The sequence below is a fragment of the Pinus tabuliformis genome, chromosome 1_2 (assembly GCF_031772625.1).
Source record: "Pinus tabuliformis cultivar Carrire ecotype Pingquan chromosome 1_2, CPIR1, whole genome shotgun sequence".
NCBI lineage: Eukaryota > Viridiplantae > Streptophyta > Pinopsida > Pinales > Pinaceae > Pinus > Pinus tabuliformis.
Window position 1 is genome coordinate 1,005,985,859 of NC_142298.1, and position 21,127 is coordinate 1,006,006,985.

Genomic DNA, 21,127 nt, shown 5'->3' on the forward strand with positions numbered 1-21,127 from the left:
CCTCATCTACAAATGCTGACCGAAAAGAAAACCTAAGTTTACATTGTCTAGTCACTTGTAGCTTTGCTTTATCACATAACCAACCCAATGGATATGGCTTCTTATGAGGTGTGGTTAGTAATCCCAGTTTCTTTACAATTGCCTTAGAAATTAAGTTTACTTGTGAGCCACTATCAAACAAAGTATCAATCTTTTGATGCTTGGAAATAACTCTAATATCAAAAAGCTCATGTCTTTTCCTCTCATTTTCTTCATTATCAGTAGATTGTGCAGAATTACTAGTAGATGATTCAGAATTTTTACCTCTTATACCTGTGGCTGTGATTGTTGTTTCATCCCTCGAGTCTGACCCCAAATCCTTTTGAATAACTGCAGCAATCTTCTTCTTTTTGCCATCGTACTTCTTGGGTTTCAACTCCGGATGTAGAATCCAGCAGTGTTCATCGTCAGACCCATCCTTCTTGCAGTGAGTGCATGAAGGTTTGGTCTTTTGTACATCATTTGTCTTCCTCTCTTTCCATTTCTACTTTCTCTTTTCCTTGTTCTTTCTTGCAGTGGGTTTTGATGATCCCCCAAATTCTGGGTTCACATTCTTGCCTCTAGCCTCTAGATGTGTAGCCTGAACAGATACCTCATCTATGCTAGTGGGATTAAACATGAGAATGGTATGTCTCAAATAACTATGTAGACCACCTATATACTTCAACAAAGTTTCAAGTGAGTCCAAAGAAATGGCTAGAATCAAAGCTCTTTTTCTAAATTCTTGGGTGTAACTTTGTACACTTTGCCCTTTCAATTGGCGAAGAGTTTGCCAACTCATCATAGCTTTCTGCATATAAGCTAGTGGATAGAATTGTTTTTTAATTGTAGAAACAAATTCATTCCAGGTAGAAAGAATTTTACCATGCTTCTTCAAATCAGCTTGTGTCCTGCCTTCCCACCATGCCAAGGCAGTGCCTCCGAGGTGTAGGCTAGCCAGCTGAATCTTTCTCCTTTCTGAATCAATATTCTACACTCTACAATATACATCAATCTGTCTAATCCAGTTATCTAGCTTTTCTGCATTCAATTCTCCGTCATAAACTGGCAAATCAAACTTCACATCTAATTTAATCAAAGAAGGTTTCTTATTTTTCTTTTCAAGGCTTTTTTTATGTGAAGAAGATGATAATGATGAAGGTGATGATGGGGGAGATGGTGGAGAGGGCTACTATTCTTTTCCTTTGCCTTCTGGGTGGGCAACTAGAAGAGGTTCTTCTACTCCTTTATCTTGTTTGGAGGTTGAAGAATCTTCACCTCTACCTTTCTTAAATTCTCTATACATCTCTTCTACCATGGTTCTCATGGTCATGAAACTGTCCATGAATTGGGAGCCTGATTCCAAGGGAATTTCTTCTGACATTTTCCTCTTCGGATAAACTCTTCCAATTTCTAGGTTAGCTTCAACCAACTCTCATTCTCCTAATTTAAGCTTTGATCTAGTTATCATTCACAAACAGTCCAGCACAAGTTTGTCTAACCTTAGCAACCTAAAGCTCTGATACCACTTGATCTGGAATTGATCTAAGACAAACAATAAGGTATTACAGACTCATGTGCATGGATGTGCCTATGTTATTTTATGCAACAGATCGATAAGATTGTGAAATACACAGGCAATGAAGCAGTTAAAGAAAACATAACAGGAAAACATATAAACACAACAAGTTTAATAAGGAGTTCACCCAATACTCCTGGGCTACGTCTCCCGGTCTAGCCTTCAGTGGTGGCCTCTCTATTATGTTTTCAAAGCAGAGTTTTTACAACAGTGAGTTCAATTTGAGTCTCACTCAGCAGATAAAAATCAGTAAGATTGTACTTGGATTCCCCAAGTCTCTGGAGTACATAGACTCTCCTCACTAAACTCTTGACCTCTATTGGTCACAGTAGTATGAGCCCAATCTGAGACTCATACATGACAGGCATTACAGAGGAGTGTGCTTGAACCTCTCAAGCCTTCTCTGGAGTGCATAGGCTCTATGACTCTCTCTGTCTCTGTCTTAACTCTGGCTCGATGTTGCCTTTTCTTCTGTAGGTCAGCTCAGCTTCTTCTCTCTACTTTCAACTTACTGCCTATACTTTTCACTTACTGCTTCTGCTTCTCTCTCTATCAGTTTGTGGCTTTAAAGCCAATCTACTTCCCTACTATTCGTTTCCGCTTCCCGGCTTTCTGGTTCCCCTGTCTCTGTCCGTTTGAATCTCTCTGTTCTGCGTAATCAGTTACTGTATAATGCCTCACAGGGAGGTGGCCACCTATTTCATAACGAATGAGCGTCAGATCTCTTGGAAATATTTGAAACGACTGTTTTTTCCGTTAACTCCAAGAATGCTCACGAAACACAACCTTCTTCCAACGCATTTTCCATATCAGACTTCAAATCCTATGTGACCTTGCTTCATAATCTTGTCAAATCTGGTCATCCATCAGAATGCGTCTTCGCTCTCGATTTGGGGGCCCCAAATCTGATGGTCATCGTTCATATCGGGTAGCTAAGTAACATGATGTTTACCCATCCAATGTGAGCGATTCTCTCTCTCTTCCCCGGGACACATGGCAATCGTTGTATGGCATCGGGCAAAACTCGGCTGAAACCGCTTATCGCTCGAAGCCTCTCCGATATTCTTCCGGTTTTTTGGAATCCCGCTCTGACGGAACCAAAACAATATTTTATGCAGTTTATAATTATTTCTGGTTTGGGTGCTTGGGGCTTCTCTTCACTGAGAGGTTTGCCCTGCGATATGTGATTCGCTAATTGCATATCAGAAAGTACCTCCACTGCTTCAAATTACCCCTACGTTTGCTGGTTGGTGTCAGCACGCGTTACCATGGTCCGCCGCTCTGTGCGCTAGATCGACGACCCTCGTTGATCCGCGCTGATTGCCATCGCAAATGTCCGAGGATTCCTTTTGATAGCTTGATTTTTATAAGACTTTGAATCTTTGGCATAATTTTTAAAGAGTTCATGAAAATTTAGAGAGTGTTCTAGGATCCAATTTGGATCATAACTGTTCTAAGTTGCCAAGGCAAAGAGTGTCGGGATGGTAGCCCATTTTGCTGTGGGGGAAAGATTCTCCTCATAGTTGACCCCTTCCTTCTATGCAAAACCTTTTGCCACAAGCCTAACTTTGTTCTTGTCAAGTGAGCCATCAGCTTTATACTTGTTCTTGTAGACCCACTTGTAGCCTATTGGTTTGATTCCTAATGGAGGATAAACCAACTTCCAAGTTCCATTATTTATAAAGGCACCATACTCCTTTTACATCACTTATTTCCATTCATCGCGAGGAGCTACTTATTTGAAGGAAGTTGGTTCAAAATATGAAGAAAAATTCAATTCACAATCATACGAAACATCCATATTAACAGGGGGATCATAATCGTCTACATCACCTCCATTTTTCCTAGTTTAATTTCTTGTTCGTATCTTTCTAAACTCATCAGGATGAACAATTTCAAGTGTCTTTGTCATCCATCTTGGAAGACCTTTCTGAGATGGCCCAGGCTACTCAATTGACTGAGTTGGGGCTGAATTAAGATTGACTCTCCCAATTCTATCAATCACATCACTTATAGTGTCATCAATGCCTGGAGCTTCATGTGGGGGAGAGAGTGCTTCAGAAGAAGAATCCACATATTGATCTAGTATATGAATCCCCCCTTCAATATGTGGAATCTCATTATCAAATTCTTCAAAATACTTGGCATCAAGTTGCCACTCCACAACATTGTCATCATTGGAAGATTCAAGAAAGATCACATCTCTAGAAACTACTAACTTCTTATTAACTTCATCATAGAGACAATATGCTTTGGAGGTATTTGAATACCCTAAGAAGATACACTTACAAATCCTTGCACCAATTTTTTTCTTTGTTCCTTAGTTATCAAGGCATAACATGTGGAGCTAAATATCCTGATATGTTTTACCGAAGGAATGTGATCATACCACATTTCATAAGGAGTCTTGTTTCTAATAGCATTATATGGACACCTATTCTTTATATACATAACAAATAGAAATGCATTAGCCCAAAACATTAGTTTAACATTCTTGAAAAACACATAACACATAGAACTGCATCGGCCCAAAACATCAATTTAACATTCTTGAAAAACATCATGGAACATACCATATTTAAGATTGTCTTGTTCATTCTTTCAACTACTTCGTTTTGTTGGGGATCATAATGTGCAATTGTTTGATGTTTGATCCTATGTTGGAGAAGATGTTTTTCAAATTCATTTGAAGTGTATTATTTCCATTATCAATGCGAATAGAGCCAATATGAGATTGTGCATCATTTTCAATCCATGCATGAAAGTTCTTGAATGTTTGAAAAACATCATATTTGTTCTTCAATAAATAAACCCAACACATTCTGGTGTAGTCATCAATAAATTTTATCATATATTTGTTTCCATTTGCAGAAGGAATAGGCATGGGGACACATAATTTTGAATGAATAAGTTCAACTTTTATATGTGCTATGGAATGTGAATCATGAAAATATTGTTTTCTATGCTTTCCTAGGATACAAGCATCACCTTGCTTAAGTTTCCTAGGAATTATAGGCAAACTAGTAATACCATTTTTCTTCAACATACAAAGGTTGTAATAATTCAAGTGTCCAAATATAGCATTCCATAAAAGACTTGATGGAAATGTATGAGAATTTTTTTGCACAAGCAGAGGTTCCTTGCAGCTTCAGAAGTCTTTCGTCTTCTATTACCATCATGAAAAGTGAGTGATCTGATGCTTTTCTGACCTCAACCTTGCCATCAAACATATGAATGGAGTGTCCTTTTTGGCAGATGTGGGCCAAAGACAGTAAGTTTCTCCTCAACTTCAGGAGATATAGAACATCATGCAGAAGAAAGTCTAGAAGACCAGGCAGTTTGAGCCTAATTGTGCCAAGCCCTGATGGCTTGAGTTCTGACTTGTTTGCAAAGTATACTGCTCCATCAACATTGTCAATAAATTATTCAAAAAAATCTCTTCTAAAATTCATTTGGAAAGTTGCCCTTGAATCAAGCAACCAATCATTTTTCCAAGAAGCAGGTGAAGCATTAAATAAGTCTTCAGTTACTCCAATATTGCAATGTGCCACAACATAATGAGAAGATTCAAGTGCTTTATCTTTCCCTTTATCATTGGTTTTACTTTGGGTTTCATTTCTTTCCTACTCAATCCTGTCCCAAGGCAACTTACATGTGGATGCATCATGTCCATCTCTATTGCAACTTATGCAATGATTATCAGACTTTTCTCCTTGGAACTGTCTACCCCCGCCTCCAAAATTCCTTCGTCCTCTTCCTCTTTAGCCACCTCTTCGTCTAGAATAATCTTGTGCATGATTCTTCTCTCTATGTGCAAGACACACAACTTCTTTAGAATACTGAGGAGTTATCTTCTTCCCAAAATCCTTCTCTTTCTCAACAAACTTCTTCTCAAGGGAGTCAAAGGTAATCTCCTTGAGGTTTCCACTTTCTTGCAATGACTCAAGATAATTTGAACGAGTGGGATAGAGTTCCTTGAAATAAGATATGAGAGGAATGTCTAAATTGAACACTATTGGTTTTGATATCGTGCAGAATATATCTTACTTTTTATGCTAAAGAAAGAGGTTCATCATTTTTCAATTCAAGACTGGACAATTTAATCATCAGTTGGACAACTTCAAGTTCAAAGGGCGAGTCATAGAGTTCTTTCAACTTTTGTAAGGCTTCAAATTAATTTGAAAATGGTGAAATGGTGACTCACCTCTTCAGTTACAGATGCTGCAATCAACACATAGGCCTTGTTGTTCTTGTTTTCCCAAATGACAATCTCTTTATCTAAGGTGGGCTTTGCAGGTTCATTATCTCATTCTCTTACACAAACTCCTTTCCACAATTCATTGAAAATGAGAGTGTGTTTTATCTTCCTTGAACATTCAGGATAGTTCTCTTTTCCCCAGAAAAATACTCCGACAATAGATATCAATGAATGCATTGAAAAATGTATATTGTGTAAAATGTACTTTGTTGCCAATATAAAAGAATTTCACTTGTGGTGGTTATATGTGTAAAAACAAATTGTAATATTTTCCATGTATTTTATATAATAGAGGTATTGCTAAGGGAGGGGCTCTATGGGGAAGGTTATATATGGGGGAGGGGGTATATGGGGAGGTTTTATATGGTAGAGGCAAATTTAATGCAATAAATGGAGGAGTTATATAACGTAGTGTGGTCGTGGGTTTGGGCCCCATGGCAGGGGATACACATATTAAGAGTGACGGTATTATTGAGAGCATTCAAATAAAGGTGGTATGGGGAGATAATTGTTTGGGAGGAGGCAGGCTCAGGCCTGCAATACAATATTATATAATACCACAACAATTAAAAACTGGGAGTTGGAAGTGAGGTATTATATGGTGGTATGGGGAGGCCAACGGTGTGTGGGATTAAACGTAAACCAACCAATGATGGTATCGACCAGGTATTAACTGTGTTGTGAGCGTGGAGGCAAGTTGGGAGTAGGAATGGTATTAACGTTGGCCAGCGGTTGCATTGTTTAACACAGTTGGGAGCGATGATACCAGGGTGAGTGGGAGCGTTATATAACGAAGGTGTGTGGTTTGCGGAGTGTGGTATGGTGGGTTGGGGAGGAGGCAGTGTGGTGCTGCAACACCAGAGAGCTACGCCAACATCAAAGACAATACATGAAGCCACGAGCACGCACATTGATTTTAACCAAGCCCAATGTTTAACCATTGTTTGACGGGGTTAAAAACGATGACGGATTTTTTTGCAAAAAAATTAACACAGTCGTGTTGCGTGGTAATGAAGCCCGACGTTTTAACCAAAATGGGTAATTAACACATTATATACAAACATTTCCGTCATTTGAGCACTTCGAAAAATATTTGCATATAACACCGCCATTCAACCATTCATCAACCATCGAACAAATAGGCTTATAAACCCACTTACCACACACAAACAACATTCAATCTTGAACAAGAATCACACAACACCTTCAATCTTGAACAAGAATCACACAACACCTCCAGGGAACTCAACAACTCGCAGAAACCAGTGATTCTTGCTCACGAGTCTCCCAAAACAGCGAAGACGACCAAATCCAATGAGGTGGCGGCACATGCAATAAATTTTTAAATCACAGGACATAGGTGATAGTTATGCATAAATATGCAGGACGTAGGTGACCGTTCTACAGAAATATGAAAAACATGGGCAGAGGGAGTTACAAGGGTAGAAAGAGAGCCAAAAATAATAGTTGGGACATGTGCTCTGATATTATGTTAGGCTAGGAGGTAATTCCTCAAATGAATTATGATTTTTTATTAAGGTTGATCATAGAGATATATATGGAGGGAGAGACTCTTGGGCTTCACCCAATCCCAATGATTAGGTGTCAACAGAAAGAATGGAACCACTTTTCCTCCTAATGGTCTAATTATAACACAGTCGGATAGTCTACTAGTAGTTATGTTTGACTCCAAATCTTAACTAGAGTTACAATATGTACTTTTCTAGGGTCTCCTCCATCATGATCATGTGTCCAACCCCTTTTCCATGAGTAATGGGGGTTGATGTGGCATCCTCTCAAATTATGGTGGTGAATTTCAATAGGTTAACTTTTGGGAGGCATAACTTTCTCATACAAGCTATGATTGAGGAAATTCTTAAACCATTGGAAATCTCTCGTCATATAGATTATATAATCTAGGTCGATAGTAAGGTCAAGACTATAAAAAGTGTTCGTATAATGCCTCAAAACGTCTCCTAAATTTTTTGACCATAAATTTTCCAAACTAAGATTGCCAATAAGAATGCTATTGTGAGTTGATTCCTCCACTTTTTCCACTATGAAAGCATAGAAATGGATGGAAAATAATATAATGATCTAATCCTTATTAATATGTGATGTATCACAAATGACACTTCACTTAAAACACTTAACTCTTTCACTCATCTCTTTATATACATAAATTCAACTTATCCCATATTAAATAATAAATAAAATATATTATGTTTATTATTTGAATTTTGAATTGAAGTGACATGATTATTTTACTTTGTTTGTATATATTTGAAAGTAAAGTACTTTTTATTTTATGGGTTTTATTTATTATATATTTAAAATTAATTTATGAGTACTTTTGCTCCATGGTATATTATATGTGATATATCACATATACCACTTCACTTAAAACACAATCATGTTCAATTATCTTTTTATAAATATGAATTCAACATATCCATAATAAATAACAAGAGTGATAGTTGCATAGAAGCATAGTCCCTACCTCTTTTGTTAGTTATCAATATGTTGGGACAAATAAGGCAATGTAAGGTTTTTGTTTTGTTGTTATTTGACAAGGCTATGTTTTTGCAATCTATCATTATTCTTGCTTCAACACACTCCTTCCATACATCTACGACCTGTAGAAAACTTCTTCTGCACATGCACTATTTTTTTTGGATACACGTGATTTGAATTTAAAGGTGTTCACAATATAGGACTTGGATGGCTCTTTATGTTTTGTTATATCCTTGTATGCTTGTGTGTAGTATAAGAGTGTTTCTTCATTCCCATTAATAAACTCAACAAAGCCAATGGGATATGATCATTTTATATATGGAGTCAATAACTTGGATTTTACTTCGACAAATAAAAAGAATTAAATAAGCATTTAATTGTATACATTTGGTGAGATCGCTTTTGTTATTTATTTATTACTTTTCAAACAATGGTGTAAGGAGTGCGGGAGAAAGGGTGAACACTTTCTCCCACACTCCCTTTCTCTGTGCATCAAAATAGAGCACCCTCCCTCTCGAATTTTTCCCAATCATATAATGGCACTTTCTTTGAGGCCAATCATGCTTCTTGACATATGTTGTTGGATGCCAAGAGCTTCCTCATTCTCTATGATTTGAGGAAGGTGGAGAAGAATTTTTCTCACCGGCTCTTACATGCCCAACACAAATTTTACTAGAGCCTATGGGGTTTTCGTTTACATGGAACCTATGGGGAAAAGCACAAGAAGCTCAAAATGTTTTGCTTTGAGGTGCTTAGGAATAGTTGATACAAATATTTCCCTGGGTTTTCTTGAGCGTTTAACGAGTTCAATTCCTCCCTTGAGAAAGAAGTGGAAAGTAGTGGGAATATTCCTTTTGGAAATGAGATCGAGAAATTGATATTAAATTTCCTTTGTCACTCCATGATTGGGGTGGATCCCACCACTCTAGGTCTTGGATCCAATGGCCCTATGTATATTAAAACATGGTTGGCACCTAAGTTTTCTCCGATAATTAGCTCTGGCATCCTCCCCAAGATCTCGTACAAGCTCAATATCCATTCCATACCTCTTTCATTCTGGTTCGTCACTGGATATAATAATAACCTCTTTATTTTGTTGTGGATGCATGTTTCTCTAGTACTGGAGATGATGGAGAAACAATATAGATAAAAAAATAGGTCTACCATGATCTCCTCTTTAACATCACCTTTAATGCCTTCATTGGAATGGTTGTTATGTTACCCAATATTGTCAAATATGTTTCTAGAGCTAGGGTGCAACTGCATAAAGATCTGGCATAAGAAGTTCATGAAGTCGTTATGACACATCGAGGGGTAGGAGCACGAAGATGTAGAGAAAGCACAATGAAAGATTACTTTGCACCTCTGGATTCTACATAATGAAAGCTTTGGAATCATCCCCAATATCCTGAATGAGCTCACTATCCATTCCATACCTCTAACCTTTTGGTTTGTTTCAGGCTATTATAACCTCTTTATTTTCCTATGGACTCATGCCACTCTAGTGATAGAGATGGTAGATAAATAGTCCAGACTAAAGAAAAATGAGGACTGCCATGATCTCTTATTTAACATCTTCCACACCTTCATTGAAATGATGGTTATGTTACCCAATATCATCAAATACTTCAAATCTAGGGTGCAACTCCATAGAGATATGACATAAGAAGTCTATGAATTCGTTAGGACACATCGATGGTGGCAGTGTGGAGGTGCAGAGGAAGGATAATGAAAACTTCCTCTGCACCTCTTCACTCCACACAATGAAAGCTCTCTAATCCTCCCTAATATCCTAGAAAATGTGCCATCAGGTGTGAGCTTAAATCCCCGAATAGTTAGAAATCCATAGCTAGATTCACTACAATGGACGAGGCCTCTGGCAATCGGTAGAGCTATCATGTTGCTTCTTGATATTGATATTTTTATTGATATAGGGAATGGTAACTAATTTTACATTTTTACATATTATAAACTCAACTACTTTGCATAATATTGAGTCATACAAATGATTTAAATAAGATAAAGCTATATTGGAGATCCACATAGGAGGCCTATGGCGTTTGAGTTGATGCATGCTTATTATTTTCATTTTATTATTTTTGTTGTGATTAATATTTGTTTATAACGATCCTTTTTAGATTTTAAAGTAATATATTGTGAACTTTGGAAGTACTTTTTAGTAATGAATATTTTCACCGATACTGAATATGCTTTGGATAAAACTATCAAGTAACTTACAATAAAGATGACATTGATTTTTTGTTCTTTACCATTAAATTTAACTTTTGAGGAGGTGTTAACTGGCTTCTTCAGAAGTCTTGCACTAGTTCTTGACTTTACCTTAGACTTTTATGTTGGTTATGGGATATTATATTATTTGTGAATTCCTTCATTCGATGTACATAGATGGATGGTGTGATATGGATGAAGAAACCATTTCCACTATCTTTGTTGTATTTTCAACAAAATATTTGACTATCAGGCCAATTCAACTAGCTATGTTCAACATAGTTAAAATAACTAAAAATGATTCCCAACTGATCAAATTTGGCTTGTTGATGACACCTATTGAATATTCGGCCTATTGTAGTAATTTCCAACAAAATCAATATTCGTCCTATTATTGAGTATGCTTAATAAAACTCTTGAATTCCTCAGGCCCATCGTTGATGCTTGCAACTCCTAGAAAATATTGTTTTGAATCCAATTGTTTCTTTGTATTATTGTTGTTGTGAAGCCAATAAACCATTATTTTTACTTTTCCTTAAGGATTCTTACCATGAAAATGCTTAAGTAGTTTGGCAGGTATTTCATGACATTTATTATTTCTTGATATTTGTAAAAAATTAGACTTAGCATGTATTACAAAAGCTAACCTATCGTGATATTTTTTGAAAGACGGGCGTGCAACCCTTATCACACCTAACACAACATTATTTTTAACCATTGACAAAGCTCCTCTTGTTTTCTTCAATAACTATCATACAATTGGTTTTCTCTTTCTCGCTTCTCAACAAGCATGTTCATTCTCAGGACGTCCAAACAACTTTCTTCCCATGTTGTTCGAATTTATACCTGGTTAAAACCATCGTTTACAAGTTTGAATACAAGAAACAGTGTTTTCCTATGGATGCATATTGCTTCAGTGGTGAAGATGGTAGATAAATAGTTTGGAATGGAGAAAGAGGAGGCTTGCCATGATCTCCTCTTTTACATTGCCTTCAATTCTTCACTGGAATGATATATATGTTATCCAATATTATACAAAATGTTGCCAAAGTCAGGGTGGAATTGCATAGAGATCTAGAAAAATAAGTTCTCCAAGCCATTAGGACACATCGAGGGGCTAGAGTGCAAAGGAAGCATGATTAAAGCTTCCTCTACACATCCACACTTCACACAATGAAAACTCTATCATCCTCCCTAAGATCCTAGATGAGCTCATTATCTATTCCAAACCTCTTCCCTTCTAGTTTGTCTCTGGATATTATGACAACCTATTTATTTTCCAATGGGTGCATGACTCTCTCGTTCTGCATATGGTGGATAAAAAATTTAGACTAAAGAAAGTGGAATCCTACCATGATATCCTCTTTAACATCACCTTCAATGCCTTTGGTGGAAATAAATTTATGTTACCCAACATTGTCAAATGCGTTGCGAGATGGCAAGGTGAAACTGCATAGAGATCTGGAAGAATGAATACATGAAGTCATTAGGAAACATAGAGCAATGGGAGTGCAGAGGTGAAAAGGAAGCATAATCAAAGCTTCCTTCGCACCTATGCACTCCATAGAATGAAAGCTCTGGAATCCTCCTCAAGATCTTGGACGAGCTCGTTATGCATTCCATACCTCCACATTTTTGGTTCGTCTCTAACTATTATGAAAACCTCTTTATTTTCTTGTGGATGCATGCCACTCTGGTGCTGGAGATGGCAGAGAAACAATTTAGATTGAAGAAAGAGGAGGCCTGTCATGATCTCCTCTTTAACACTTCCTTCAATTCCTTTGCTACAATGATAGTTATGTTATCTAATATTTTCAAATATGTTTCCAAAGCCAAGGTGAAACTACATAGATATCTGGCAGAAGAAGTTTGTGAAGACGTTAGGACACATCGAGGGGTGTGAGTGTAGAGGAAGCATAATGGAAGCTTCCTCTACACCTCTGAACTCTGTACAATGAAAGATTCCTTTGCACCTTTGCACTCTGAGGAAACCTAATAGCACAATGAAAGATTTGGTCCCAAATAATATCCTTGCTTCCAAAATTTTTCCAAGCATGTCAAGTTTGTTTGAAATAATATTGAGTTAGGCTTTCCCACTAGAATTTACCATTGAATACACCTCCACACTCTGAACAATGAAAGCTTCCTCCACATGTTTTTTCATCCCCCACCCTCTTACTTACGTAAAGTACCTGGAACCCTGTTAATTTTGGCATCATTGGGCATAGTAGTAGTACTATTAGGAATAAAATGTTAGTGTCAGTGTCAGAGCGCTTGCCAATAGAATGGAAATTTATAAAATTATACTTTTTTCATTTTATTTAAGATGAGTTTTTAGATATTGACAAATAGGAAAAAAAATGCACTCCACCAAGGCTATTGTGTTCCATCAAAGTTCTCTAGGCAATTAAGAAAATGAGAAATACATTTTCCAAAAATTATAAAATTGTTTTAATAGTTTAAGAAAAATCGTAAAAAAAAAAAAAATCTTGAAAACTTTGGTTATGTGCATGAAAATGGCCGAAATAAATAGAGTGTCAAGGGAATTTGACTGTGAGGTAATTTTTATAGTACCTAGTAGAGTAAGGGACTAAAAGAGTGATAGAAGCATAAAAACATAGCCTATGCCTCTTTTGGTAGTTATCAGTATGCGACACAATTAAGGTAGTGCAGGGTCTGCATTTTGTTTTTATTTGAGAATGTTTTGTTTCCATAATCATTTCCACAATCTATCGTTATTTCCACCTCCACACACTTTTCCACACAATCCACTTTGCAGATGACTTCTTCCACACAAGCAATTCTTCTTTTGGGTACATCCGATTTGAATTTAAAGGTGTTCAAAATCCAGGACTTGGATGACTCTTACTATTTTTATATGTCTTTGTATGCTTGCATGTAGGCCTAAGAGTGTTTCTTCTTTCCTTCTAATAAACTAAACCAAGCCAAGGGGAGACAACCATTTTATATATGAATTCAATAACTCAACTCTTGCTTTAACAGGCAAAACTTCTAATTGTATATGTTAAGTGTGATCTATTTTGTTTTTTATTTATTAATTTTCACGCAATTATGCAGGAAGTGTAGGAGAAAGGGTGTGCACAGAAAAGGTGAACACTTTCTCCCACACTCCCTTTCTCCACACACAAAATTAGAGCTCCCACCCTCTCAAAATTTTCCTAATCATAGAACGACACTTGCTTTGAGACCAATCTTTCTTCTCCACATATGTTGTTGGATACTAAGAGCTTCCCCGTTCTCTATGATCTGAGCAAGGTGGAGAAGAAAATGTTCTCACTAGAACTTACATGTCCATCACATATTTTACTAGAGGCTATAGAGTTTCTATTTACATGGGCCCCTGTTACATAACATTTTTTCACTTTCCCTGTACTCCCTGTCCACGATCCTGGAGTACCTCTACAGTGAACCCTACATTCTTTCCAATCATGAAGAAACTCCCATTATGTCCCTCTTCATGAGAAGAATAATTCCCCTTTGCATCATTTCCCAAGAATCCTCCTTTTACCCTAGTTTACAAGATCGATGCTACTGACCAGTTTCCTCCTCGCAATGATTTGCAGAGATTAAAACTAGCACTAGCGCCATACATAGTGACTGAGGCCTTTTCCAGTCATGCTAATCCTCTTTTGGCAATATTTTTAAATATGGAGTCGAAGCTTCCAGGTCTAGAAGATTCGTAACGAAAGTCTGGTATATGGTTGGGCTGGATGGAGCCAAAGAAGTCAGTTTGGGCTCCTTTCCCCTATTAGAATGGAACAAACCCAAGAGATAAGACCTTCTCCCATGATGAGAGGAACCATCTCCCCTCCATCCAAGTTATATAAACCTCTCTTTTCCCAAGCTAAACAGGTTTTGGAGTGAATTTGAATGATCAATAAGACATATATAGCTTGTAGATTTCTAGTTTATGTTTGAGGGAGAATAGTGTTTTTGGTTTGCTTTGATACTAAAGGGAAAAGGTCTTAAAACTTCCATTGTCGGGGCTATCCATGAGATGCTAGCAGAAGTGTGGGAACCCGGATATGTTGGAGGAGACCAACAACATCAAGGCATTGGTTGTAATCTCTTTCTGAATTTATATGAATACAACTATTGATTGATTTCCTACATGAAGTGTTATCTTACATCTTTATGGCTTAATGTTCCTTGACCTGTTAAGTAGGCTGAATACAATTTGTATGCTATCACATTTGTTGTTTGCTGTTGTTTTCTTGTTTCAGGTATTCAAAGGAAGGAAACGAAAGGTAGTTGGAGTGAGGAAGCAAGATCATCATCAAGCAGAATAGAGTTCTAAGAGGTAGGCCCTCTTATTTGATTCTATCTAAAGGAGATTTTCCATAGATTGTTTGTTTGTGGCTAGATCCGCTCTCTTAGTCTAGAGGAATTGTTTGTGTCTGCTCTGAGAATTTACCTGCACCACAAATTGGCAAGTCCGCTGGGGAGCCAATCCTTCTATTTGATCGATTGCCATTTCATGGTTTTGTGTGAACTTTTCTAGTATCACCATTTCCCTTTAGTTTTATCTGCTTTTCCTGGTTTACTGCTCCGAGCCTAAAATTTATAGTGGTAAGTCTGGTTTTAGCCTTTGAAATTTTTTATTTTTTTCCTTGAATCTTCGGTCAACACATTTATTTTTCTGACAGTCACGCTGATCAGCATGAGTTTCTCAAAAACAGTCGCGCCGAACCCCTTCTGGTGGTTGTTTTCAGTTAGGCAGTCACATTGATTCCTGTAGGTGAAGATTAGAGTTTCCCCTAGATCATAACCAGTGTGTCTTGCCCTCTTAATTTCTGCCTCTTAGCTTGTTTTTCCTGTGTTCTCCCTGATTGTAAAGCTTAATTGGCTTGGTTTGTGTGCTTGTTTGGTTTACCTTATTTTACTTGATTTTTTGAGTCTCTGGATGGTTTGTCGCCCTAAGGCATCTAGGTCGTCATCCATTCAGCTGTTTGTGTGCTCAAAAAGTCAAGTTGTTGGTTAGCTGCTCCATGCATTTTCGTTTTTTAGTCCTTTTATCGCTTTGATTTCAATTAAAAAAGTTTGAAAAGTTTCGTTTGTTCTTCTCTTGATTAAGCGTCTCTTTTCGGGCATAGATTACATTGCTCATCTTGTTATTGATTGAATCATTGCATCATTGGTTTGGAAGGAATTCTCTTTTCGTGCTTTCCATTTGATTGATGTTGATTGTTTTGAAAATTTTTCATTGAAGTGTTTGTGAAAGATTCATGTTATCATTCCATTGAAAAATACATAATTCTAGTTTGTTGAATCAATATGTTACATTAGCTAGCATCATTGAAGACTAAAGTCACATCATCATTTGTATTCAAAAAGAAATGAATTATCTTTATTGTTAAAAGGACTAGTTGAAGTGCATTTGATAGGAAGATTCAGTGCATTTTGGAGATTTATTAGTGAAAGATTTTATTCTTTGATTGTTGCATTGATTGTGTGTTCTATATCTCTCAATTAGTGTTAACTTTCACCAAAGACAAAGATTTCCTTTCTCATATAGATGCATGTAGGAGTTTTTTTAGTTGACAGCGACAGGGCCTTGCAATTGAAACATAATTCAAGATCAACCATTAATATATATTGAATTAACCTAAGGAAGCATTGAAACTTAACGCTTATATTTAGAGGTCTAGGCTAGAGATGTGTTTTGGCGTCTTTAAAACTAGCAGTTGTCGTTCGCTTCGACACTAGATAGTGCTAGTACGGACTGGTGTTCCCCATACCATCGAGTATATAAAGGGAGACCTCACTCAGTCTGCAATCCTTTATCCATTGGAATTCGAGTCTTCCACCTTGTAAACGTGATACACCGAACACAACATTAAGGGAGATTTCCTGCCTGTACTTCTCGGTTCGCTGGGAGGTATTATGCAATTCACATTTACCTGGTAACCCTTTTGTTGAGATCATCCAGAGTAGTCATTTTGGTCCTTTTGACTCTTTAAATTTAAAAGATCATTGAACATTTGTCCTTTCCAGCTCGTTCAAATTGAAAGAGACTAGAATCACCTTTTTCCCTTTTCTCGACTCTTAAAACATGAAAAGGAAAAGTTTTGTTTCAGTGTTTTAAAATTAACTTCCCATGAAATACTCTTGGTTAAAGTTATTCTCCTAGTAATTATTTAGGGTCGATTCCAATGGCAACATTTCTAGAGTCTACCAGTCAAGGATTCCCCTCGGATTGGAATCCTAGTCCTTTTCCTTCGTTTGGAAACATTGGTGCTCCTTATATGGAAATGTTTTCCCTCCCTGGGTTAGCCATTGGTTTACCTATCTGGTTATTTTTGACCTCGGTGGTCTCGAGTGTCCTAACTCTTGCCCAACCATCTCTTTCATTTGAACCACATCACACTGATTCTAATGTTGACCTCTCACCTTCTTCCTCTATTTCTTCACCCTCCTCTTCTACTTCACCTGGTGAAAGTGTGAAATTGAGTAACAGGGAGGCTAAGAAGAAGAAGAAGAAGATGAAAAAGAAGAAGTCAGATAAGTGAGAGGTCAACTGTGCAACTATTGCTCCAAATGTGCTTCTCGTTGAAAAAAATTCTGATCCTTTGCGGAAGTTAAATTTTCCTTGCAGGCTGTGTAAGGGTGACCATCTCCTTCGAGATTGTCTTGGCATTCCCAGAGTCTTAGAGCTATGGTCTCAAGACCTGAATTGACCATCCCCATTGACCTCTGGAGATCATGTCAATGCTACACCCTCGGCTAGAAATGGTAAGAAGAAGGGAAAAATTAAGTTCCCCTATAGGATATGTGAAGGAGAGCATCTTCTTCACCTTTGTCCTCTTATGGATAAAGCTTCCAAAGTTTTGGAAAACCTTACAGCTCCTCAACCCCAAATTCCTGTTGCTTATTAGAGGCTTTCTTCTAACCCTCTCCTAGTTGGTAAAGAGATTGACTTGGATTCATCTCTTGCCCATCCCACTCTTCCTGAGCATGATTCTCTTGTGTCCGTTCCCGACCAACCATTGGTTGAAAAGAGTATCGAATTGGCTCTGCCATCAGTTATTCACTATGTTCTTGAAGAACATAGTGATGATCATACTGCTCATGTTCTTCTCATCTCCTCAGATTCTCATGAATCGAAGAGTGACCCTCCCATCCCAGTTGTTCAGGAGAGTCCTTCTCCTTCTCCTGCAGGGCATGGGGGAAATCATATGATACCCCCACCAAGTAGTTCTATTGTTTCTTTTGATTGGATTCAATTGATTGCTTTCTGCCTTCCATCTTATGGCCTTTCCAAATCACAGTACAAGCCTATAATATAGTAGTACATGGCACTATATTAGATGAAGGCGCATTTGTTATCATCATGTCTTCTACTCCTTGGCAATCTTTGGGTTCCCCACAACTTGTGCCTATCACCTAGAATATGTTGGCTTTCAACGGAGGAACCAGTTAGCCCTTAGGGATCCTTTCGAAGTTCCCTATTACTTTTGGAGGAAAGATCGTCTATATAGACATGATGGTAGTCCAAGGTCCCTTAGATTTCAATCTTCTCCTTGGACGTGACTATGTTTATGTCATGGGAGCTCTTGTTTCTTCACTTTTCCATGTGGTTTGTTTTCTGCACAAAGGGAGAATTGTGACTATTGATCAACTATCATTCATTGGTCACCAGGTGCCTCCTTTGTAACCATCGTCCCCTATCAGCTCTTGTTTGCAAGCAGTACCTTCCCTGCCACAGGTCAATTATGTGGCTACCCATTCTGTCTCTGCATCTGCTGATGATCACACAGATGGTATTGTACATTATGTACTGGGGGCATTGGAACCCGATCTATCTTTGGTACCAAATGACATCTATTCCTCCCAGAGCGTGGTTCTTTCGCCTAGTGAAGACCTCTTGGGAGCCATGTTCTCTTATGGGTCATGACTAGACATCATGAGGATAGTTCCTAGTCTTGTGTCAACCTCATTAAAAAATGAAACAAGGAGTCATGAGGATGGTTCTTTGTCTTGTGACAACCTCGTTAAAAAATGAATCAAGGAGTATGAACATAGTTCCTTGTCTCGTGACAACCTCGTTAAAAAATGAAACAAGGGTCTCGAGGATAGTTCTTTTACCGGGTCAACCTCATTAAAAAATGAAGCACCTCCCTTTTCCAAATTGAGTCTGATTAAGATCTCGTAAAATCCCAGTTGAGTCTTTCTTGGATCTTGAAAGTGAACCTTCATTCCAGTCACCTAGTTGAATGAAATGAAGCTTGGGGGGCATGTACCTCAAATTTCTAGGGGCATGCAAACTTATCTCAAGCATAGTTTTTTGTTTCAAGCTTGTGTAAACATGAAACTAAATCCAAGCAGAGTTATCCATGGTTCAAGCTTGTGTAAAAATGAACCCATGCCCGATTTACATCTCGTGATTTCCGTTTTAATCTGTTGATTTCTGCTAGATGAGCATTGGTTGTTTTATTCCATCGCCACCATCTCTTTGGTCGATCATATGCTTTCACTTGGTTGTTTTCCTTTCCTAAGGAACCACAACAATGAGTGGTTTTATTAGCTAGCCTCTTGACCATTACATGTTTTGAGTAGTTCCTCCATTGTCGAAACCAGTTGCTACCCTTTATACCACTCGTTCCTCCAAGATGAGTCACCTTTAAGCTCTTTTCTAACTCGTAAAAGATGAAAAGATTGCCGAGTATTTTTTCCCTTTTTTGACTCGTTAAAGAGAATAAAAATAGGGAGTCTACATTCTAAGAGGCCAGAACTAGTTGCTACCCTTTATACCGCTCATTCCTCCAAGAAAAGTCACCTTTAAGCTCTTTTATGACTTGTAAAAGATGAAAATATTGCCCAATATTTTTTTCCCTTTTTTGACTCGTTAAAGAGAAAAAAAATGGGGGGGTCTTCTTTCAGCTCTTTTTCGACTCTTTAAACACGAAAAGATTGTCGAGCTCTTATCATTTTGAAATCATTAAAGGCTACGAAACGTAGTTTACCTCGTATATGTTTACCCCATTTTTGGGTTGGGATAAACTATTTAAGAAAAAGGTAATCCTTGACTGAAATGGTCAAGCAGTTCTCTCAAGTATTGTTTTCTACCTTTTCGGGCTTGAGAGACACAAATGTATGAAAAGAGACCATGCATAGTTTTCTTTTCCATGTCTTTTTCAAACTCTCTAAACATGAAACAGATATCGAGTTACACCTTTGTCGGACGCGTTAAAACATTAAACGACATCGGATTCATAACCGTGACGAACATGAGCTTCTCCTTCCTAGGTCTTATTAATCTTACTAGGTCAGATTCATCAGAAGGATGGACTTATATTACAAGAATATGCTATCCCTGTCAAGCTTGTGTAAAACTAATTGGGGTGCTCGCCAGAAATGGTGAGTGAAAATTGGAAGTATTTCATCAGTTGTATTCACTTGAGGCAGCCTGTCGCTCTTGAACATTGACAATCATCTGCTGTTCGTGTCGGGTTTTGGGACATCCTCACTCTATCAATTTCCTCCTTGGGTTTTGGATTATCCATTTTAAACCTCTCATATGATCTCTGCCACATCACCATGACCTTTTATCCTATGATGTCAAATGATGCCAAACTTCGGAGTGGTGTCACCCATATGTTCAAGAGAAGTCTTCCTACCTGTACATTGTCTGATCATCTTAGATTAATCTCATTCATTGTGTTCCTATTTCTTGTTGATGATGAAGGATTCATTATGACCTTCCTTCGGCGGATCACTTCCTATCGAATTCAACTCATTATCTAGGAAGTTGATCTAGAAACTCATTTCCAGTACCTTAGATCTTGCATGCCTTAATGGCAAGTTATTTGCACTCGACGATAGGTTCTCATCATTGGCCTTCGATTAAATGATTTCACGGGTGTTCGACTTCAGTTCCTTATTCACACCCTATGAATTGTGCTACTTGTACCTTCAGATCCATTGTCATTATTGGTGGTTTCTCTCGTGCTTGTTAACGGTTCACATCATTGACCTGTAATCAAGCGAATTTATAACATGTTCGACTTCAACACATTTATTCACATGTTAGAATTTGTTCTTTGATTGGTTGTGTTGGAGTGCAAGACCTTGGGCTTATATTATAGAAGTCTAGGTTGCGAGGAGTAATGAGTCATTCATGATTATATACATGATTCTTTAAACGGATGGTTGCGCCCATGTCGTGGATCTATTTCATATGATCCCTCTAGTCAGATGGTTGCGTCCATGCCGAGGATCCATGCACATGATGTTTTTCTTGATGGATAGTTGTGTCCATACCACGATTCATGTATCATTTGTCATAGTTTTCAGTGATTTATATGTATCTATGCTTGCTTGCAGGTTTTCCGATGACAGACTCCAGTTCCCCGCATCCACTTGTAAAGAATTTCACGCCACACTTTAGTTCGGCCTTCATGCTTTAGGGGGCATCTGTTACACAACATTTTGTCATTGTCCCTATACTCCCCATCCATGATCCTGGAGGACCTCTACAGTGAACCCTACGTGCTTTCCCATCATGAAGA